The sequence below is a fragment of the Octopus sinensis genome, linkage group LG7, assembly GCF_006345805.1.
Source record: "Octopus sinensis linkage group LG7, ASM634580v1, whole genome shotgun sequence".
NCBI lineage: Eukaryota > Metazoa > Mollusca > Cephalopoda > Octopoda > Octopodidae > Octopus > Octopus sinensis.
The window spans coordinates 108,278,803-108,304,415 of record NC_043003.1 but is presented as its reverse complement, the minus strand read 5'-3'; the positions used below and the strand labels follow the sequence as shown (position 1 = coordinate 108,304,415).

General features: G+C 40.4%; 1 protein-coding gene across 2 annotated transcripts in view; it reads right to left on the bottom strand.

Moving 5' to 3' along the window:
- Positions 1-25,613, bottom strand: part of LOC115213832 — a 78,465-nt gene that overhangs the window by 50,744 nt on the left and 2,108 nt on the right. Inside the window, exon 1 of one of the 2 annotated variants that reach the window (XM_036505092.1) lies at positions 4,651-4,671. The exons of the other annotated variant lie outside the window; for it this stretch is intronic. The gene's annotated coding sequence lies outside the window, so the exon portion shown is untranslated. Of the gene's footprint in view, positions 1-4,650; positions 4,672-25,613 lie in introns of those variants that run through there. 2 annotated transcript variants of the gene reach the window in all.

The following is a 25,613-nucleotide window of genomic DNA, read 5'->3' as shown; positions in this document are numbered from 1 at the left end:
ATAATTGAAATTAAAACATTATTGGTGAATTGTAGAAATGGAGCTGAACGCAGATTGAACAGAAACGATTTCTGTTCAATCTGCGTTCAGCTCCATTTCTACAATTCACCAATAATGTTTTATATATATATATATATATATATTTATTTATTTTATAGAAGGAGCTTCTACAGGACTAGAACTGTTTCATTCAAAAGAAATCATCAGGAAGCTAGGTGACAAGAATAGTTTTGGCATTTATACACTTAGGCAGGTGTATAAATGCCAAAACTATTCTTGTCACCTAGCTTCCTGATGATTTCTTTTGAATGAAACAGTTCTAGTCCTGTAGAAGCTCCTTCTATAAAATAACTTAATTTACTCTGCTATGTATTGAGTACCTTATTTACTGTGGTTAACCCCGACTCAACCCGGGACCTACATATATATATATATATATATATATATATATATATATATATATATACATACACACACATATATCCCTTCATATACACGTATATACATAGGTTCGTATACATGTATATATAAATATAAAATCATACATAATATGATATAAATACTTTGGGCAATAATTTCTCTTTCTGTTTCAAGTTTAATGTAGCTTTTATGGTATTATTTCAAGGTTTCACTACAAGCTGAGTTGACAAATGTTAGATAAAACCAAAAGACCGTGAAAACTAGTGATGTAAGTGGACCAAATACGCTTGCCTAGTGCTACTCTAACCGTTTATATCTTTCTGTGAAGAAGACTTTTATTTGAAGCGTAAGTATTGCATCTTGCCACCATAGAAATAAACTTATCTAAATTTCTTTAAATTTATTGAATGATTTTCGCCGTTGAAGACCATCACTAGTTTTGCTCACACCAGATTTTATTTCACATATATCAGCTTAACTTGTGGAGAAACCATGGATAATAGTACAATAGCATGAAAAAGACTTTAAACTTGAAACAGATGTAAAGGAAATTATAATCTCTCATGCTTATCTTTCTTGTTGAAGGATAGCTTAAGTACTTGATAATCATGTTCCCCTCAACCAATTATATATTTTATCCATCATAAATATAACGCTATTCATTATCATACAAGTATTTCATGAAGTTTTCTTGGATACAGAAGCGATATTTCATCCTAATTCTTCTTCAAATATGCATATTAGTCAAGACGCCTTGAGTAATGGTTAAGACGTCGCACTCATATTCGAAAGAACATGTATTCGATTGCCAGACAAGCGGTGCGGTGTGTTCTTGAGCAAAACGTTTCATTTCACGTTGCTCCAGTCCACTCAGCTGGCACTCTGTTCAGAGGAAATATTGGCCTGTCTACCTAGTCAGTGGAACAGTTTCATTAGAAAGTTACAACAATGTGCTGGAGAGCATTGTGACCTGAGGTATACAATAACATCTTGTCGATAAAATGATAGAGTGATGCAATGATATTTATGTAGTAATAATCTACATTAAGTTGTCTTGCAAAATATGATCACTTTCCAGCACTTTGAATCTGATCGCCTGCACTACAGTTTTTGTGACAGCGACCAACTACAAGAAAGAGTCACTGAAAGAGCCCCCACGTAGTCTCTTAGCTTGCTGATATTAGCAACGAAATCTCAAACTACGCCCTTTTATGTTAGAAATAGAAGCAGTCTTATATATATATGTATACCCACACATACATACGGACGTACACACACACACACATACATACATACATACATACATACATACATACATACATACATACATACATACATACATACATACATACATACATACATACATACATACATACATATATACATACATACATACATAATACACACACACACACACACACACACACACACACACCACATATATATATATATATATAAATTTGATAATGCAGTCTTTTATATATATCTATATCTATATCGATCTATCTATCTATCTATCTATCTATCTATCTATCTATCTATATCTATCTATCTATCTATCTATCTATCTCTCTCTCTCTCTCTCCTCTCTCTCTCTCTCTCTATCTCTCTCTCTCTATATATATATATATATATATATATATATATATATGTATGTATGTATGTATGTATGTATGTATATATACATGCACACACACACACATAGGAGTTTTAGTGTCTGAAGAAACGCTGTTAAGCTGAGCGCTTTATGGACGTGAAACTCAGGCTACACCCATAGACTGGCCCTATCTATCTGTATCAATATACTCTATTGCTCTATAACTTAGAGTGTGCTTCTTTTTGGGATTTATGATTTACTGAAGATATATATATATATATATATATATATATATATATATATATGCACACATGCACGCACATAGCTGGTAACTGTTGGAATACTTTTGATTACAAATCTTATCAGTCACAGCGAATCTTGAACTAAACAAAAACGACAACCAAGTAGCCACAACCTGATCATTCATCCATGTTTTATTGACTAAAATAATCTTTTATACTATAGGCACAAGGACTGAAATTTGGGGAGGGGGTATGTCGATTAAATCAGCCCCAGTGCTATATTGGTATTTGTTTTATCGTTCCCAAAAGGATGAAAGGCAAAGTTGACCTCGGCGAAATTTGAACTCAGAAAGTAAAGACGGATGAAATACTGTTAAGCATTTTCCCTTATCCTCCTCCTCCTCCTCCTTCTCCTCCTTCTTTTTCTTCTTCTTCTTCTTCTTCTTCTTCTTCTTCTTCTTCTTCTTCTTCTTCTTCTTCTTCTTCTTCTTCTTCTTCATTGACTTGACTCAGTATTTGTCTCATTCCTGAGCGGGTTTTTACCTCTAACCTCAGATATCTACACGATTTCAATAATCATTCTGATAATCGTTTCTCTTTCTATGAAGCAAAATATTTGTAGAAGCTCCGCAGGACACTCCATTCCAATCTCCTTTAACTATTTGACTATGTCACTACTCACACTCCCTAATTCACCAATTATCACAGGCACAAACCTTACAGATTTCATATCAAAAAATGGAGAGAGTGAGCTAATGTGTGCTACGAACACTCGATCGCTATAAACAAATTATTTGTGCAGCTCCTTCGGCAAAAGTTGGACACTCATATGTCGTCTTCGACAGGGATGTCCACCATTATTATTATTGTTATCATTATTATTATTGTTATTATTATTATTGAGTGAGAGAGCAGTTCATGCCATCAAAGTGACACTGGGGTAAAATATAGGAAGCCCAGTATATCCATCATGACTAGTCGTCTGATAAGAGTGCACCTGGCACATGCATCACAACCATATGTGCGCCACATGATTTCATATCAAGATAAACAGCACATGACCTTGCAGGTGGGGCCCAGTTAGAATTTTCTTCAGGTCGAGTAGCCCATCCGACTCAAAAGGTTCCTGAATAAGGGTTGTTTAAGGATGTTGAACGGAACACTCATGTTTCCAAGGGTGAATTATTCAAACCCCAAAGAATTCTTCTTAACTCACGGCTATGATGCTTCCCCACTACTTCTGCTCGTGATCAGAGATGCACATATCGTCAGCCACCAAGGGACATGCTCAACTGGTTAAGGTCAAACAACTGACAAGCAAATATGTGGTAATGAACATAATATTTGCTGTAGCCCATCTTTTATTATTATTATTATTATTATTATTATTATTATTATTATTATTATTATTATTATTATTATTATTATTCACAGTACAGTCACCATTAACTAGCAAGAGCTGGTCTACTTTCGTCATATGCGATAATGAGACGAATGTCCAATCTAAATAAGATCTCAAGGGTACGAGGTACAATAAATTCATTATCAAATAATCAGCGGAAGAAACTAAATTAGATTTTTAATAGCTAATAGCTAATCTTTAAAGCTAAGTCTGTAACTAAAATAGACATTAAACTGGTAAATCTGACGGCTATGAATACATCAAGGTATTTAATTTACATGATAAACACTTTTCATGAATCTCAACTAAATTCATTTGATGAAATAACATTGCTACAGACAAACAGACAATAACTATTAGGCATTCTGGAATATTTGACAGAACTTATAATCCGGCTGACAAATTTGTCATAAGTTGTTAATTTCTGAAATAAATTACTGCAGTCTGTTATACTAACGCCGTGAAGATATACTTTTGAAGCATTTATCAAAATTGTTACAAACATTCCTAGCTTCTGAACGACATCTAAACAATTGAAAAACAAATAGATATGTCTTAGTAATCGTCGATTTAGTGATTATTTCATCAGCTTGAAGCATGATAATGCTAAGACAAATTTCACTTGATAAATACGGTGATAGTCTTAATAAGTAGTAGAGAACACAGCAATGCCAAACGATTATAATGTACAGAAACTAGAAATAACATGTACAGAACGTGTAAATTCCACGTATCTTGTTAATTATCATAATTAAATGAAAGAATTTACAGTTGTTTCATGTTAATTCTGACTGTAAATGGAAGAGGAAGGTTTCAAACAATAATGGTACTGGCTTAGGGTTAAATGTTTCTTTAGAGAATTTGTTAAATTTTTATTAACTTTATACATGTTTTCCTTCATCATCTTTTTATAAAAGGGAAGTCGCGATGTAGCTCACAGATCCTAATTACTGATAATAATAGTACCATCAACAAGAAACAGGACCTACCTCTTGGTAGCATTGCTAAGTCAGAGATTTCCGGAAGTTGTCCATTGTCTTCGGGATAGCTAATGGGAAAGTTCTACCGTCCGCCTCGTCAAGGCTGAGCGCCAGAAGTCAGGCGCCCAGGCATAGTCTTCTCTTGTTTCGGAATGGCTACTTCGTCACGGAAACCAGTTATGCGAAAAAGTGGCCACATCTGCTCGCTAACCAGGAATTTCTGTATACGCCACAACCTCTGCGCATGACAGTGTATCATCAGTCATGATATACTGAGATGTTTGTGCAGATGCTGTTGCTAGAAGATGAAATATTTGATCAATAGCATGTGCTTCTTCAATCAATTGTTAAAGAGCAGCAGCTGCTTTAATCTCCTTAAAGGAAACTAGAGCAAGACTCAATAATCAGTGTTTTACGGAAGAATAGATGTATGAGTTCGTCACTTCTGACCTACATTTCAGATATGGCTTCCTCAAGTTTTCGGAACAGACGCGTAAAGTATTACTTAAAAGATGCACTTATCTGCTTAGAATCGTGTAGCATCCGCCCATCCCCGTCTGTTAAAAACCATATCGTAGCTTCTGTTTTTGTTTCCATATCGTGCTTCTGTCTTCCGGGTCCATAGTATTTTAAAAAGAAGTTAGTCACAGTGGTCTGAATCTTGAATAAGAGTATACTTGTCATTCAATATGTGTCCAAGTTTTAGATGTTTCTTAAAGGAAAATTTTAATATAGCTATAAAATAATAACAACAACAACAACAATGCTGATGATGATGACATGATGATAATGCTAATAATAATGATAACAGCAACAACAACAAAAACAACAACAATAATACTCATTTCTACTATAGGCACAAAGTCTGGAATTTGGGGGAGAGGTAAGATGATTACATTGACTCCAGGTTTCAACTGGTACTTATTTTATCGACCCTGAAAGGATGAAAGGCAAAGTTGACCCCCGGAATTTGAACTCAGAATGCAAAGACGAAAGAAATGCCGCTAAGCATTTTGCCCGGCGTGCCAATGATTCTGCTAGCTCGTCACCTTGACAACAACAACAACAACGATAAAAATAATCCTTTCTACTATAGGGGTGCTATCGATTCTGCCAGTTCGTTGCCTTCAATGATAATAACAACAACAACAACAACAAAAATAACAATAATAATAATAATAATTATTATTATTGACAAGAATAAGCCATCTATTTTTATATATAGATGACTTTATGGCAAAAACGAAAATGAGCTTGATAAATGTGCCAAGGCCAGTTTCCAGAAAGGGAAACTGAAGACCTCACATTCAGTGGTGTTGGATGTTGACACAGTCATAAAAGAACCTGAGCAGGAACAAACTTACAAATACCTCGGAATAAATGAAGGGCTCTGGCATTCAGCATGCAAGCATGAAAAAGAGATCAGGAAGGAATGTTACAGGAGAGTTCAAGCAGTCCTGAAATCTGAGTTAAATACCCGTAACAAGGTGTTAGCTATAAATTCCTGAGCAGTTCCAGTTGTTATTTATAGTGTCAATGTGTTGAACAAGAATATCAGCGAAATAAGGAAAATTGACAGAATAATTTACTAACAGAAGTAACTTCATAAATTTCACTTCAATCCGTACACTTCGTTAAATTTGCCTACAAATTTCTTATTTACTTTTGCAACGTGTTGTGTATTTTTTTGTTGTTGACAGAATTATTGACAGAAGTAACTTCAAAAATTTCACTTAAACATGTACACTTAGTTAATTTCCCAAACAATTTCTTATTTACTTTTGCAACGGTTTTGTGTTTTTCTGCTGTTAACGGTTTTTTTCTAGTTCCTTCGATACTGGTTCTTTGGTTCACTGATAAATTTCGCTTCAACCCGTACAATTCTTTACTTTCCATAAAAGTTTCTTATATACTTTCTGCTCGTCGTATTAAGAAATATATTTTCCGTTACCCAGTTATTTTAACTGTTTACTATCTTCTATACCCGTGTATTTCTGTATACATATATAACCATGCCAAGAGTGAAAGTGTCAAATTTCTCTACAATGTCAAGGTCAGCCAAAAGAATGTCTCTGTTCAGGGAAAAGCGACAGTCGCAGAAAGAGAAGCATACCAAGAAGTGAACAGACTGTGCACTACAAAAGCCAGAGCATCTCAAAGTGATGAACAGAGGATCTCTACTGCTTGCAACAGCTCAGAGAAGCAACTTCTATAAAGCAGCTTTCAATTATGATCCAGCAGTTCATTATGCAGATGACACTAGAGTTTCCATTGGTGCAATGACAACTGAGTGCATGCATTGTAAAGCAAGGGAGTGTCCTGGAGAGATACCTGCTCTGTGCTGCAGTGGTGGAAAGGTTAAACTTACTGCAATCCTCCAAACTGCAGAGTCATTGAAGAAACTGTTGCCAAGCACTTCCAAAACAAAATTAAACAATGCAACGCTGCACTACAGATGGCATCATTTGGAGTCACCAAGATATTTGTTAGCCAGGATTCATGCACACTTTCAAGATCCAAGGTCAGATTTATCATCGGATTGGCTCTCTACTACCTCTGTGAAATGAATCACCAAAATCGGCCTTTCATTGTTTATAATATGTACCTGTTTTTGGTTACGAAATAAGCTATGCAACACGTCCTTTCGAATTGCGTGTATTTACTTTATATACATATATGGGTCGAAAACTTTTTTTAACATTTCACTTGACGTCTATATTCCATGCTGGCATGGAATATTCATTATTCTCTTTAACCTTGGTAACGCCAGGTATTTCTGCTAATCATGAATAAATTATCTAACTGAAATTCCTAAACTCCTCAATTTAAATCTATTAGTATCCAGTTTTATAACCGATTTTGTTGCAGAATGCACACATTCATATATACATAGTTATATGTATTTATATAAACACTTGTACACTTATCCATTTATGTATATATATATACATATACACACACGCGCGTATACACACATGGATTCTTTTATTTGCTTCCATACTGGAGCACCGCCTTTAGTCGAACAAATAGACCCCAGGACTTATTCTTTTTAAGCCTAGTACTTAATATATCGATTCATTTAGCCGAACCGCTAAGTTACGGGGATGTGGACACACCAACGTCAGTTGTCAAGCGATGGCGGGGGAAACACAGAGACACAAGCATACACACACAAGTACACACACATATATACATATACGACGGGCTTCTTTCAGTTTCCCTCAACCAAATCCACTCACAAGACTTTAGTCGGCGCGAGACTATAGTAGAAGACACTTGCCCAAGGTGTCACGCCGTGGGACTGAACCCGGAACCATGTGGTTTGTAAGCAAGCTACTTACCACACAGCTACACACTCACGAACACACACACACACACACACACACACAATATTTTTTACAATATGCATACATATACAGTTCATACACACACACACACACACACACACACACACATATATATATTTGTTGTAAAACATTATTTCGTATATCAATTCAAATCTAAAAGAATTTATATCTCAATAATGGGTTTATAATATTAATCCCACTAACACTTTATTTAAAATACAAGCGAAATAACTATTCTTCCATATATAGAAGCAAAACAAAAACGAGACCAACTCGATACGGTCAACGAAAAATTTAAATACCTACATACTACAAAAAACAAAGTAATACAATAGAAACGAAATATCCGAAATACGAACAACGATCCAAAACAACAAATTAAACAAGATAAAAACGCTATATCTTCATATATATACCACATTATTCATTCACTCACATACATATACATATAGATACATATAAACAAAGCGGAAAACGAAACTAATTCTAAACAGACGTAGAAAAATAAATTCTATAAATACATCAAAGCCAAAATAATACCAATATCAAATAATTTATTATTTTGGTTACCATGTGAAATGTTGAAGAAGATATATTGATCTGATGAAGCCTCATTATATTATATTATAATTCTTGAAAACTTGTTTTTTTTTTGATGAAATGGAAACAGCTGTAATTTAGGAGATGTGTCATTTGTTTGAATAAAATGATTAAATTGAACTGAATTTATAATTGTTCACTTTATTGTTTTTGTTTTCCATTTCTTATTTATATTTATATATTGATACACTCTATGTTTATTTTATTTATTTACCTATTATCTATTTGCATAAAACTGTTATTGATATAGGTAAAAAAAACCCAGTAAATTCTTCGGATACTTTATATATATATATATATATATATATATATATATATATATATATATATATATATATGTGTGTGTGTGTGTGTATATATATATATGAAATTTTGAATTCAGTCCAGTCCTACCTTTGCGGACAACCAGGGGTCTGCAGACTCCAGGTTAGGGAGCACTGCTGTAGGTGGTCCTATATGATTATTTTCAAAATAGGATACAATTGACTGTGGAATATCATCATCATCTACGAGTTGTTCTTATCCATCTACAACATCATCAACCGGCAGGAAGGCAAGGGCAACAAAACACCGCATTTTTAGACTAAAACTGTCATCTTCGTGATATCAGTATTTTAGTCCTCCTTGTACAACATGCTTGTACGCATTTAGTCCTAAATGAAACAAGCAGCATGCAAAATTCGTCCCAGGAAACGATTCCAGATATCCGTTATGAGCTGCTTTTTCGAAATCAATAATTATATTATCAGATCCTTCATTCTGCAGTAATTTATTTATTTTGGCAAAATGTCTTCTATATGTGTATTGACTTTTGTCAGAGAGCAATGCGGACAATCGTGGGGCATTAAAATTATCAATTTGTATGTGGAGTGTATATAACTGAAAAAAATATACAAGAGCAGCACTTAAATGTTCCATTTGCCGGCCAGTTCTTGTGCTGTTTTAACTGTCGAAGTGCTTCGTCACTTACAAGTATTACTATTCGCTTTGCATCTTCTCTCTCGCTGTCATACTGTCAAAACGTTTCATCATTGTCAAGGTAGCAGTATTCACTTGGAATGGAAAGCCCAACATTTGTAAGGGGTGGCAGGATAGATGGAATCAGCTTGCCTCCAACATCAAATATTGCTTTGAAGTAGTGCGAATGGAGGTATTTGCAACAATGTACAGTCGTTTAAATTCTGAATTTCACGAGAGATAATCGAGCGAGGGGCATCACGAGATGAAATAGACTTTACTTTAATATTAAAAAAAAACTATTATCCTTGCATTCACCTCTGCAGTAGTTCAAGCAAGATTATAGATCCCAATCTTCTTAAGCCCTTAATAATTTTCATCTGTTTGTAGTCAGCCTTGTACACACGATTTTCGCACCTCCAATATATCTTCATTCCATCTGCATTCTGGTTATTTTTTGTGTTTATATAATTTTCTTGATCGACCACTTTGATTGTTTCCTTTCTCTAAAGTTATGATCTTGCTGGTAATCATGTTGATGGCGAGGTGTATTGAATAAATTTAATTCGAATTACTTGAAAATATTTGCTCGTAAACTGTTCAGCGCAGATACTTAAGAAAGAGGCGGGGAGGGGTTAAAGAAAGGAAAAATATATCTAAAAGTTTCCAACAACAATTTTAATTCTAAAGGGATTGTTCTAAACTTTCCCTCGAAAATCCCATTTAAGAGTATTTTGGGACGAATTGGCCAGCGCCGAATTGACCTGGAGATGAATTGATCAACGACGAATTGACCGGGGACAAATTAACCGACGACGAAATAACTGGGGAAGAATTGTCCTAGCACCAAAATAAGTACCTCCAGACTTCAGGCCTTGTACCTATAGTAGAAAAGATTATTATCATTAACAACAACAACAAATATGGTACGAATATTTATTTCCTCCCACTGTATATGTATAGATATGTTAAGTATTTATTTAAAAACTATATATGCATATATGTGTTTAGATATATTTTACACATAAACATATGAGCACAAACTTACACACACACACACACACACACACACACACACATCACATATCTATACATATATATTTGGAATAGACAAGAAGGTATATGGTATGGAGAATTGTGTAAGCATCTCGCTCCACTGTTCGTGTCATTTTGCTTTACATTTTAACACCAGAGATTAATTATTTATATTTCATATTTTGTATTCTAATATTTTTATTCTCATATTTTTTCCGTGTTATTACAACATCTTTTGCCTAATCTCTATTTGACTATAGTTTCCATCACCAGTATCTTCTAATTCAAAAATCAAGCATATTTTGTATTCACTCTTATTACTGTTTCCGTTTTTATCATCTGATTTTTCCTACAACTATTTTAATTTAATTTTTTACTACGACAATATTTGCTATCCGCATTCGGTGAGATGGCAGAATGTCTTCTAATTTTTTCTTCTGACTCTACGTTCAGAGATCAAATTACACCAAGTTGAAACTTATTTTTCAGTATTGTAACTATTGTTGAAGCGGAGAGCTGGTAGAAACGTTAACGCACCGGGAGAAATGCTTAGCGGCATTTCGTCCGTCTTTACGTTCTGGGTTCAAATTCTGCCGAGGTTGCTTTTCATCCTTTCGGGGTCGATGAAATAAGTACCAGTGAAACACTGGGGTCGATGTAATCGACTAGTCCCCTCCTCCAAAATTTCAGGACTTGTGCCTTTCGTAGAAAGGATTATTATAATTATGGTTAAGGCGGCGAGTTTGCAGAAACGTTAGCAGCCCGGGCAAAATGCTCAGCTTTACCTTTTATCCGTTCGGGGTCGGTAAAATAGGTACCGGTCGTATACCGGGGTCGATGTAAACGACTATCCCCTCCTCACAAAATTTCAGGCCTTGAGCCTATTGTAGAAAGGATTATTAAGGTGGCGATCTGGCAGAATTGTTTGAGTGTCGGACAAAATGCTTAGCATAATTTCCTCCGACTCATTAGGTGCTAAGCACAAGTTTGGTCGAGATCAACTTTGATTTTGGGGTTGATAAAAGAAATACCAGTCAAGTACTTGAATCGAATTAATCGACTCCCTCCCCATCTAATTGCTGACCTTGTGCCTATATTAGACAGAATTATTACTACAGTAGATGTCGGATATAACGAACGCCTCGGGACCGGGAAAATTTCTCAGTTATATCCGATTGTCCGTTTTAACCGAAAACGAAGTGGAACCCGTTTGTACGGCGCACCCTTCTACAGAGTATATTGTACACGTCGCAATCTCAGGATCCATGAATACTAAATGAAACCCAACACTATGAATTACTGTACTGTTGCTAATCTACTTTTATAGAATTGACAGATTTGAGATTAAGTACATACGAAGACGTTCACTTATGAATACATTTATTTCGGTATCGGTTCGAAGAAATCGGTCATTTTCTTTTGTCTTGGAATCATTTATGGATTCTTGTGAATCAGTTTCTCTATTTTCTCTGTGCAATCGAAAATGCCTTCCGTTTCTGGCCATTCTACCGCGAGAAGAAACCGTCAGAAAGTATTCAAGGCAGAATATGTATCTCCACATGTGGGAGGGGTAATGGATTCACCACCTTCCTCATTGCCATCATCCTCATTCACCACCTTCCTCATTGCCATCATCCTCATTCACCACCTTCCTCATTGCCATCATCCTCATTCACCACCTTCCTCATTGCCACCATCCTCAATCACCACCTTCCCCATTGCCATCATCCTCATTCACCACCTTCCTCATTGCCATCATCCTCATTCACCACCTTCCTCATTGCCATCATCCTCATTCACCACCTTCCTCATTGCCATCATCCTCATTCACCACCTTCCTCATTGCCACCATCCTCATTCACCACCTTCCTCATTGCCATCATCCTCATTCACCACCTTCCTCATTGCCATCATCCTCATTCACCACCTTCCTCATTGCCACCATCCTCATTCACCACCTTCCTCATTGCCATCATCCTCATTCACCACCTTCCTCATTGCCTCATCCTCATTCACCACCATCCTCATTGCCTTCATCCTCATTCACCACTTTCCTCATTGCCACCATCCTCATTCACCACCTTCCTCATTGCCACCATCCTCATTCACCACCTTCCTCATTGCCATCATCCTCATTCACACCCCTTCCTCATTGCCACCATCCTCATTCACCACCTTCCTCATTGCCACCATCCTCATTCACCACCTTCCTCATTGCCATCATCCTCATTCACCACCTTCCTCATTGCCATCATCCTCATTCACCACCTTCCTCATTGCCACCATCCTCATTCACACCACCTTCCTCATTGCCACCATCCTCATTCACCACCTTCCTCATTGCCACCATCCTCATTCACCACCTTCCTCATTGCCATCATCCTCAATCACCACCTTCCTCATTGCCATCATCCTCATTCACACACCACCTTCCTCATTGCCACCATCCTCATTCACACACCTTCCTCATTGCCATCATCCTCATTCACCACCTTCCTCATTGCCATCATCATCATTCACCACCTTCCTCATTGCCACCATCCTCATTCATTCACCACCTTCCTCATTGCCACCATCCTCATTCACCACCTTCCTCATTGCCACCATCCTCATTCACCACCTTCCTCATTGCCATCATCCTCATTCACCACCTTCCTCATTGCCATCATCCTCATTCACCACCTTCCTCATTGCCATCATCCTCATTCACCACCTTCCTCATTGCCACCATCCTCATTCACACACCTTCCTCATTGCCACCATCCTCATTCACCACCTTCCTCATTGACATCATCCTCATTCACACACCTTCCTCATTGCCATCATCCTCATTCACCACCTTCCTTCCTCATTGCCACCATCCTCATTCACCACCTTCCTCATTGCCACCATCCTCATTCACCACCTTCCTCATTGCCACCATCCTCATTCACCACCTTCCTCATTGCCATCATCCTCATTCACCACCTTCCTCATTGCCATCATCCTCATTCACCACCTTCCTCATTGCCACCATCCTCATTCACCACCTTCCTCATTGCCATCATCCTCATTCACCACCTTCCTCATTGCCATCATCCTCATTCACCACCTTCCTCATTGCCATCATCCTCATTCACCACCTTCCTCATTGCCATCATCCTCATTCACCACCTTCCTCATTGCCATCATCCTCATTCACCACCTTCCTCATTGCCATCATCCTCATTCACCACCTTCCTCTTGCCATCATCCTCATTCACACCACCTTCCTCATTGCCACCATCCTCATTCACCACCTTCCTCATTGCCACATCCTCATTCACCAACCTTCCTCATTGCCACCATCCTCATTCACCACCTTCCTCATTGCCACCATCCTCATTCACCACCTTCCTCATTGCCATCATCCTCATTCACCACCTTCCTCATTGCCATCATCCTCATTCACCACCTTCCTCATTGCCATCATCCTCATTCACCACCTTCCTCATTGCCACCATCCTCATTCACCACCTTCCTCATTGCCACCATCCTCATTCACCACCTTCCTCATTGCCACCATCCTCATTCACCACCTTCCTCATTGCCATCATCCTCATTCACCACCTTCCTCATTGCCATCATCCTCATTCACCACCTTCCTCATTGCCATCATCCTCATTCACCACCTTCCTCTTTGCCATCATCATCATTCACCACCTTCCTCATTGCCATCATTCTCATTCACCACCTTCCTCTTTGCCATCATCCTCATTCACCACCTTCCTCATTGCCATCATCATCATTCACCACCTTCCTCATTGCCATCATCCTCATTCACCACCTTTCTCATTGCCATCATCCTCATTCACCACCTTCCTCATTGCCATCATCCTCATTCACCACCTTCCTCATTGCCATCATCCTCATTCACCACCTTCCTCATTGCCACCATCCTCATTCACCACCTTCCTCATTGCCACCATCCTCATTCACCACCTTCCTCATTGCCATCATCCTCATTCACCACCTTCCTCATTGCATCATCCTCATTCATTCACCACCTTCTCATTGCCACCATCCTCATTCACCACCATCCTCATTGCCTTCATCCTCATTCACCCCTTCCTCATTGCCATCATCCTCATTCACCACCTTCCACATTGCCATCATCCTCATTCACCACCTTCCTCATTGCCATCATCCTCATTCACCACCTTCCTCATTGCCATCATCCTCATTCACCACCTTCCTCATTGCCATCATCCTCATTCACCACCTTCCTCATTGCCATCATCCTCATTCACCACCTTCCTCATTGCCATCATCCTCATTCACCACCTTCCTCATTGCCACCATCCTCATTCACCACCTTCCTCATTGCCACCATCCTCATTCACCACCACCTTCCTCATTGCCCCATCCTCATTCACCACCATCCTCATTGCCTTCATCCTCATTCACCACCTTCCTCGTTGCCATCATCCTCATTCACCACCTTCCTCATTGCCATCATCATCATTCACCACCTTCCTCATTGCCATCATTCTCATTCACCACCTTCCTCATTGCCATCCATCCTCATTCACCACACCTTCCTCATTGCCACCATCCTCATTCACCACCATCCTCATTGCCTTCATCCTCATTCACCACTTCCTCATTGCCATCATCATCATTCACCACCTTCCTCATTGCCATCATTCTCATTCACCACCTTCCTCTTTGCCATCATCCTCATTCACCACCTTCCTCCTCATTGCCATCATCATCATTCACCACCACCTTCCTCATTGCCATCATCCTCATTCACCACCTTCTCATTGCCATCATCCTCATTCACCACCTTCCTCATTGCCATCATCCTCATTCACCACCTTCCTCATTGCCTCATCCTCATTCACCACCTTCCTCATTGCCCCATCCTCATTCACCACCTTCCTCCTCATTGCCATCATCCTCATTCGCCACCTTCCTCATTGCCACCATCCTCATTCACCACCTCCTCATTGCCACCATCCTCATTCACCACCACCTTCCTCATTGCCATCATCATCCTCATTCACCACCTTCCTCATTGGCCATCATCCTCATTCACCACCTTCCACATTGCCATCATCCTCATTCACCACCTTCCTCATTGCCATCATCCTCATCACCACCTTCCTCATTGCCACCATCCTCATTCACCACTTCCTCATTGCCACATCCTCATTCACCACCTTCCTCATTGCCATCATCATCCTCATTCACCACACCTTCCTCATTGCCATCATCCTCATTCACCACCTTCCTCATTGCCATCATCCTCATTCACCACCTTCCTCATTGCCACCATCCTCATTCACCACCTCCTCATTGCCATCATCCTCATTCACCACCTTCCTCATTGCCACCATCCTCATTCACCACCTTCCTCATTGCCATCATCCTCATTCACCACCTTCCTCATTGCCACCATCCTCATTCACCACCTTCCTCATTGCCATCATCCTCATTCACCACCTTCCTCATTGCCATCATCATCATTCACCACCTTCCTCATTGCCATCATTCTCATTCACCACCACCTTCCTCATGCCATCATCCTCATTCACCACCTTCCTCATTGCCATCATCCTCATTCACCACCTTCCTCATTGCCATCATTCTCATTCACCACCTTCCTCATTGCCATCATCCTCATTCACCACCTTCCTCATTGCCATCATCATCATTCACCACCTTCCTCATTGCCATCATTCTCATTCACCACCTTCCTCTTTGCCATCATCCTCATTCACCACCTTCCTCATTGCCATCATCATCATTCACCACCTTCCTCATTGCCATCATTCTCATTCACCACCTTCCTCTTTGCCATCATCATCATTCACCACCTTCCTCATTGCCATCATTCTCATTCACCACCTCCTCATTGCCACCATCCTCATTCACCACTTCCTCATTGCCATCATCCTCATTCACCACCTTCCTCATTGCCATCATCATCATCACCACCTTCCTCATGCCATCATCCTCATTCGCCACCTTCCTCATTGCCATCATTCTCATTCACCACCTTCTCATTGCCATCATCATCATTCACCACCTTCCTCATTGCCATCATTCTCTCATTCACCACCTTCCTCTTTGCCACCATCATCATTCACCACCTTCCTCATTGGCCATCATCCTCATTCATTCACCACCTTCCTCTTTGCCATCATCCTCATTCACACCTTCCTCATTGCCACCATCCTCATTCACCACCTTCTCATTGCCATCATCATCATCATTCACCACCACCTTCCTCATTGCCATCATTCTCATTCACCACATTCCTCATTGCCATCATCATCATTCACCACCACCTTCCTCATTGCCATCATTCTCATTCACCACCTTCCTCTTTGCCATCATCATCATCATTCACCACCTTCCTCATTGCCATCATCATCATTCACCACCTTCCTCATTGCCATCATTCTCATTCACCACCTTCCTCATTGCCACCATCCTCATTCACCCCTTCCTCATTGCCATCATCATCATTCACCACCTTCTCATTGCCATCATCCCATTCACCACCTTCCTCATTGCCATCATTCTCATTCACCACCACCTTCCTCATTGGCCATCATCCTCATTCACCCCTTCCTCATTGCCATCCATCCTCATTCACCAACCTTCCTCATTGCCACATCCTCATTCACCACTTCCTCATTGCCATCATTCTCATTCACCACCTTCCTCTTTGCCATCATCCTCATTCACCACCTTCCTCATGCCATCATTCTCATTCACCACCTTCCTCCTCATTGCCATCATCATCATTCACCACCACCTTCCTCATTGCCATCATCCTCAATCACCACCTTCCTCATTGCCATCATTCTCATTCACCACCTTCCTCTTTGCCATCATCCTCATTCACCACCTTCCTCTTGCCATCATCATTCACCACCTTCCTCATTGCATCATCCTCATTCACCACCTCCTCATTGCCATCATCTCATTCACCACCTTCCTCATTGCCATCATCCTCATTCACCACCTTCCTCCTCATTGCCATCATCATCATTCACCACCACCTTCCTCATTGCCATCATTCTCATTCACCACCTTCCTCAATGCCATCATCCTCATTCATCACCACCTTCCTCTTGCCATCATCCTCATTCACCACCACCTTCCTCATGCCATCATCCTCATTCACCACTTCCTCATTGCCATCATCATCCTCATTCATCACCACCTTCCTCATTGCCATCATCCTCATTCACACACCTTCCTCATTGCCTCATCCTCATTCACCACTTCCTCATTGCCATCATTCTCATTCACACCACCTTCCTCATTGCCATCATCCTCATTCACCACCACCTTCCTCATTGCCATCATCCTCATTCACCACCTTCCTCATTGCCTCATCCTCATTCACCACCACCTTCCTCATTGCATCATCCTCATTCACCACCACCTTCCTCATTGCCATCATCCTCATTCACACCACCTTCCTCATTGCCATCATCCTCATCACCACCTTCCTCATTGCCCCATCCTCATTCACCACCTTCCTCATTGCCATCATCCTCATTCACCACCTTCTCATTGCCATCATCATTCACCACCACCTTCCTCATTGCCATCATCATTCACCACTTCCTCATTGCCACCATCCTCATTCACACCTTCCTCATTGCCATCATCATCATCATTCACCACCTTCCTCATTGCCATCATCCTCATTCACCACTTCCTCATTGCCATCATCATCATTCACCACCTTCCTCCTCATTGCCATCATCCTCATCACCACCTTCCTCATTGCCATCATCCTCATTCACCACCTTCCACATTGCCATCATCCTCATTCCCACCTTCCTCATTGCCATCATCCTCATCACCACCTTCCTCATTGCCATCCATCCTCATTCACCACCATCCTCATTGCCATCATCCTCATTCACCACCTCCTCATTGCCATCATCCTCATTCACCACCTTCCTCATTGCCTTCATCCTCATTCACCACCTTCCTCATTGCCATCATCCTCATTCACCACCTTCCTCATTGCCATCATCCTCATTCACCACCTTCCTCATTGCCATCATCCTCATTCACCCCTTCCTCATTGCCATCATCCTCATTCACCACCTTCCTCATTGCCATCATCCTCATTCACCACCTTCCTCATTGCCATCATCCTCATCACCACCTTCCTCATTGCCATCATCCTCATTCACCACCTTCCTCATTGCCATCATCCTCATTCACCACCTTCCTCATTGCATCATCCTCATTCACCACCTTCCTCATTGCCATCATCCTCATTCACCACCTCCTCATTGCCATCATCCTCATTCACCACCTTCCTCATTGCCATCATCATCATTCACCCACCTTCCTCATTGCCATCATCCTCATTCACCACCTTCCTCATTGCCATCATCCTCATTCACCACCTTCCTCATGCCATCATCCTCATTCACCACCTTCCTCATTGCCAATCATCCTCATTCACCACCTTCCTCATTGCCATCATCCTCATTCACACCTTCCTCATTGCCATCATCCTCATTCACCACCTTCCTCATTGCCATCATCCTCATTCACACCTTCCTCATTGCCATCATCCTCATTCACCACCTTCCTCATTGCCATCATCCTCATTCACCACCTTCCTCATTGCCATCATCCTCATTCACCACCTTCCTCATTGCCATCATCCTCATTCACCACCTCCTCATTGCCATCATCCTCATTCACCACTTCTCTCATTGCCATCATCCTCATTCACCACCTTCCTCATTGCCATCATCCTCATTCACACCTTCCTCATTGCCATCATCCTCATTCACCCTTCTCATTGCCATCATTATCATTCACCTTCCTCATTGCCATCATCCTCATTCACCACTTCCTCATTGCCATCATCCTCATTCACACCTCCTCAATGCCATCATCCTCATTCACCACCTTCCTCATTGCCATCATCCTCATTCACCACCTTCCTCATTGCCATCATCCTCATTCACCACCTTCCTCATTGCCATCATCCTCATTCACCACACTTCCTCATTGCCATCATCCTCATTCAACACCTTCCTCATTGCCATCATCCTCATTCACCACCTTCCTCAATGCCATCATCCTCATTCACCACCTTCCTCATTGCCATCATCCTCATTCACCACCTCCTCATTGCCATCATCCTCATTCACCACCTTCCTCATTGCCATCATCCTCATTCACCACCTTCCTCATTGCCATCATCCTCATTCACCACCTCCTCATTGCCATCATCCTCATCACCACCTTCCTCATTGCCATCATCCTCATTCACCACCTCCTCATTGCCATCAATCTCATTCACCACCTTCCTCATTGCCATCATTCTCATTCACCACCTTCCTCATTGCATCATCCTCATTCACACCTTCCTCATTGCCATCATCCTCATTCACCACCTTCCTCATTGCATCATCCTCATTCACCACCTTCCTCATTGCCATCATCCTCATTCACCACCTTCCTCATTGCCATCATCCTCATTCACCACCTTTCTTTGCCATCATATCATTCACCACCTTCCTCATTGCCATCATCCTCATTCACACCTCCTCATTGCCATCATCCTCATTCACCACCTTCCTCATTGCCATCATCCTCATTCACCAACTTCCTCATTGCCATCATCCTCATTCACCACCTTCCTCATTGCCATCATCCTCATTCACACCACCTCCTCATTGCCATCATTCTCATTCACCACCTTCCTCTTTGCCATCATCCTCATTCACCACCTTCCTCATTGCCATCATCCTCATTCACCACCTTCCTCATTGCCATCATCCTCATTCACCACCTTCCTCATTGCCATCATCATCATACACCACCTTCCTCATTGCCATCATCCTCATTCACCACCTTCCTCATTGCCATCATCCTCATTCACCACCTTCCTCATTGCCATCATCGTCATTCACCACCTTCCTCATTGCCATCATCCTCATTCACCACTTTCCTCATTGCCATCATCCTCATTCACCACCTTCCTCATTGCCATCATCCTCATTCACCACCTTCCTCATTGCCACCATCCTCATTCACCACCTTCCTCATTGCCATCATCATCATTCACCACCTTCCTCATTGCCATCATCCTCATTCACCACCTTCCTCATTGCCATCATCCTCATTCACCACCTTCCTCATTGCCATCATCCTCATTCACCACCTTCCTCATTGCATCATCATCATTCATTCATTCACACATTCACCACCTTCCTCATTGCCATCATCTCATTCACCACCTTCCTCTTTGCCATCATCATCATTCACCACCTTCCTCATTGCCATCATCCTCATTCACCACCTTCCTCATTGCCATCATCCTCATTCACCACCTTCCTCATTGCCATCATCCTCATTCACCACCTTCCTCATTGCCATCATCCTCATTCACCACCTTCCTCATTGCCATCATCCTCATTCACCACCTTCCTCATTGCCATCATCCTCATTCACCACCTTCCTCATTGCCACCATCCTCATTCACCACCTTCCTCATTGCCATCATCCTCATTCACCACCTTCCTCATTGCCATCATCATCCTCATTCACCACCTTCCTCATTGCATCATCCTCATCATTCACCACCTTCCATCCTCACCAACACCCTCCTCATTGCCATCATCCTCATTCACCACCTTCCTCATTGCCATCATCCTCATTCACCACCTTCCTCATTGCCACCATCCTCATTCACCACCTTCCTCATTGCCACCATCCTCATTCACCACCTTCCTCATTGCCATCATCATCATTCACCACCTTCCTCATTGCCATCATCCTCATTCACCACCTTCCTCATTGCCATCATCCTCATTCACCACCTTCCTCATTGCCATCATCCTCATTCACCACCTTCCTCATTGCCATCATTATCCCCAGCTTCGTCGTCTATATCAACAACACATTTGACATCTGCAGAGCTTCTCAATTCTGCGCCAATCTCCTCGTTAGACCAACGCTCGGTGGTAGTGACATCAGCCGAATCGATGTTCACATACTCATCTAATGCCGGAAGTTCTAAAGCCCAAAATGTCATTTAGACAATTCCAACTGTTTCGAAAAACCGTGTAGTCATCATCCTGGATTACATTGTCTGCAATTCTATCGTCACTCGTCTCTTCCACACTTTCGTTCGCAAGTTGTTTGATGAAACTGGCTTTTTTCCAACAGTTTCGGACAGTTTCACATTTGACCATCTTTCAGCTGGATTTCACAGCTACTAAACAATCCAGAATGTCCCATTTGAAATCTTGATTGTTTTCAGCAGCTGCTCGTCGTTGGCCAGCCTATATTCTTCTGTAGTGGAATTTCAAGTCCTTTATAATTCCTGCGTCCATAGGTTGCGTTACAGACGTGCTGCTTAGTGAGAGGAAGATCAGCTCGACGTTTTCCAGTACAATTTGTGGGTAGGCTGAGCAGTAGTCGACGATCATAGCAACTTTTCGATTTTCGTTTCTCATGCGACGGTCAAACTTTCTCATCTCAGATTCGACAACGTCAGCACGGAGGTTTCTTGAATGCACACGGTTTTGCACTTTTACCAAGTGCGAGAAGGGGCATTTTTTCAGACCCGTCCATCGAGCTATTCTTGTCACAGTATTCTAAAGTTTCCAACTTTTTATCGGTGGTTAGAGTACTCCATTTTCTTTTCGAACTGCTCATCTTGAATGGAAATGGAAAGTTCAGCACGAAAAAATACAAATTCGCACAATAAAAGGACTAAAACGTGACAAAAACGCATGGATATTTGTGGTTTTCGTCACTGTAAGTGGAAATCTTCAAAAAATGTTTTTAATGTATTATATAGGTGTAAATTGTGACGCTAAATGCGAATTTGTTATTCATTTATTTTAGAAAAATTTTTGCGAAAATGTACCGATGTTAAAAGTTTGATAAATTTCAGAATTTTCAGCCAATCAGAAAACAGCGCCTTCGCTGCCTCTTCTATCGTCTGTCACATACGCGAGCAAATTAAATATTTAAAAGCTACGAGCAAACCAACTGGATTTGCTAGAAATAAGTCAAAACATTGCTTAAAACAGACATTTTTTAGTTAAAAAATAACCAAGGAAATTTAGGTTGTTTTTGACCATTGGGGCCGAGAAAAATCGTCCGTTATAAGTGATTGTTCATTATATCCGAGTCCGTTATAGGAGCCGAAATCTATTTGAAATTTTCATTACAAAGATCCGGACTGGACAATTTTGTCCGTTATATCCGAAGTCTAATGTATTATAAGTGTCACCATCATTATCATTATAATAGCCCTCGGCTCCATTGAACAGTGCCTACGTTCTCACACTACAGTACTTCTAGGCGAAATATCTTCACATCTGGTAGACTCTCCTGAGGCGACGATTATTTCCTAACTTCCGTTGTAGTAAGATAATAAACTCCCAGTATATGTATATATATACACACACATACGTATATGTTTATACATACAAATATATATATGTGTTCATGTATATGTATATGTATATGTATATGTATATGTATATGTATATATATATATATATATATATATGTGTGTGTGTGTGTGTGTGTGTGTGTGTGTGTGTGGTGTGTATGTGTGTGTGTGTGTGTGAGTGTGTCTGTGTTTTCGGTGCGAGAATTTGAAAATTCAAACTTTGTTTATTTGCAGTTTGTTTATTCACACACACACACACACAGAGATACACACACACACACATACACACACACACACACACACACACACACACACACACACACACACACACACACACACATATATATGTGTATATATACATATATATAAGCAAAAAGGGAGTCCTGAAATCTCTCTAAGAGAACAACTCATGTACGTAGCCACTTGAACATGGTTTTTCCGTTCGAACGGACTCCACAGCGAAGTTTTAATCCCCAAAAGGACATCTCCGCTAGCTGGTTAATGATGCATACCTGGAGCCAATATCTTGCGAGCAGGGGAGCGAACCCCTACAATATATATATATATATATATATATATATATATATATGTATAAACGTATGCAGTATCCCTCGACTATCGCGGGTTTTACGTTCCAAACACCCCGCGATAGGTGAAAATCCGCGATATAGAAACAGCACTGTACTGTATATTTTTTAAAACAACACCACGGAGGAATAGGCATAAGCTTTAAACTGTGATAGGTGAACTGCGATATGGCGAGGGATTACTGTATACAAATGCAGTGATACTCTGTCGGTTACGACGAAATGTGTTCCAGTTGAATCGGTCAACAGAACAGCCTGCTCGGCGAGAAGGCAGAACCATTAGCACGCCGGGCGAAATGCTCAGCGGTATTTCGTCTGCCGTTACGTTCTGAGTTCAAATTCCGCCGAGGTCGACTTTGCCTTTCATCCTTTCCAGGTCGATAAATTAAGTACCAGTTACGCACTGGGGTCGATATAATCGACTTAATCCGTTTGTCTGTCCTTGTTAGTCCTCTCTGTGTATAGCCCCTTGTGGGTAGTAAAGAAATAGGTACTTCGTCTGACGCTACGTTCTGAGTTCAAATTCCGCCGAGGCCAACTTTGCCTTTCATCCTTTCGGGGTCGATTAAATAAGCACCAGTTACGCACTGGCGTCGACGTAATTGACTTAATCCATTTGTCTGTCCTTGTTTGTCCCCTCTGTGTTTAGCCCATTATGGGCTGTAAAGAAATAAGAACAGCCTGCTCGTAAAGTTAACGTGCAAGTGGCTGAGCACTCCACAGACACGCATACTCTTAACATAGTTCCAATGGAAATTCAGCGAAAGAAAGACAGTGACAAGGCTTGCCCCTTTGAACTGCAATTAATTATTGCATCAGCTGTGTCGGTTGGAGCAACGTTAAATAAAGTACCTTGTTGAAAGAGAAAACACTTCGCCGGGAATCGAACTCACGACCTTACGATCGTATGTCAAATATCCACGCCACTAAGCCACGCTTAGTAGAGCTACACACCTACATTCATACATACATGCATATATGCGTACATACATACATACATACAGGCATACATACATACGTATACACACACACACACACACACACACAAGAATAGAATAGTTAAGGCGAGGTATTGTGATGCTATATTAGATAAAAACTTGATAAGCTCGAAACAATGCGAAATGAAGAACAAAGTAAACTACAAAAGTGAAAACAGAACAACAGTTGAAGTTTTACCTTGTATTTTTATATTTCCGGGTTATGACCCCTTCTTCAGGACACTTCAGTTGTTTTTTCTGTTTTCACTTTGTATTTTATATTGCATTGTTTCAGCCTTATCAAGCTTTTATCTGATATATATACATACATACATACATACATACATACATACATACATACATATCCTCACACAAGTATGTTTACGAATGTATATGCAAACACACACCTACACGCTCTCATATATTTATAAATGTATGTAAACCTACCCCCCCACACACAAACACAAACACACACATATATAGACATATACTGATATATTAACATACCTTCATGTATATATTAATGTATGTGTACAGGTATGTCTATATTCATATTTATATGCATATATAGCTACGTTTACGTTTGTGTATATATATATATATATATATATATATATATATATACCCATACATTTGTATGTATGTATGTATGTACATCGATTCAAGATCGCCGATTATTATGCTCAATCAAATTAGTTTCTGAGTTTCATTGTTGCAATCAGTTGAAGTTTCATAGTCGAGTCGTCATGATAAGTTTTCTGAAACCATCAAATTTCCACGAGTTCAGGAATACATTGTCCTCTTAATGTCTCTGCATCCAAATGCCCATTTCGTCTTCCCTGGAATATACTTAATGGAAGTGAGTACCAGCGTAGTTCTGCAACTCCTTTAGGCTGGTACTCCTTTTCAGCTGAGCACGCTCGGGCAACATAAAATGAAGAATTTTGCACAAAGAAGACAGCGTGCCACTTGGTCAAGGAATCGATCCTAAATCCTTATGATCGGAGGCCTAACCCACTAACTACTTGGCCGTACGCAT